Consider the following 450-nt stretch of genomic DNA (forward strand, 5'->3'; position numbering starts at 1 on the left):
CTGCTTCTCTTTCTCTTCCACTTCTCCATCACTTACTTGCTCCTCTGAATGGTGCACAGAATCTCTGAGTGTCTGGGGTCATCTCAGGAGTGGTTTCAAGAGTGCTGTGCTCCACTCATTCATTATGGTGCCAGGCAGGGGGTCATCTTGGGCATGGTGTGTGCCATTAGGCCTGCTTAGTGAGTCTAGTGGTTGTCTCGGCACACTCCTCACCAGGCCCACCCAAGTGACCCATGAAAGGGTCATCTACTCCCGCCCAGGGCCTGTGGTCCCAGGTGAGATTCTTAGTCCCTGGCTTGTTTCTGTGGTCTCGGGATTACTCAGGGTGTATAGGCTACCAGTCATTCAGATGTTCACAGGTCAGAACACTAAGCTTAGGCACAGCCTCTCTGCCCCCTACTGACACACATGTGACACAGCAGCCACACCTGCAATGCCTCTAAGGACAGG

At 53.3% G+C, this 450-nt stretch overlaps 1 pseudogene; it reads right to left on the minus strand.

Annotated features, from left to right (window-relative positions):
• Positions 1-326: 326 nt before the first annotated feature.
• Gm25276 lies at positions 327-450 on the minus strand (annotated as a pseudogene).

The sequence above is a fragment of the Mus musculus genome, chromosome 16 (assembly GCF_000001635.26).
Source record: "Mus musculus strain C57BL/6J chromosome 16, GRCm38.p6 C57BL/6J".
Taxonomy (NCBI): Eukaryota; Metazoa; Chordata; class Mammalia; order Rodentia; family Muridae; genus Mus; species Mus musculus.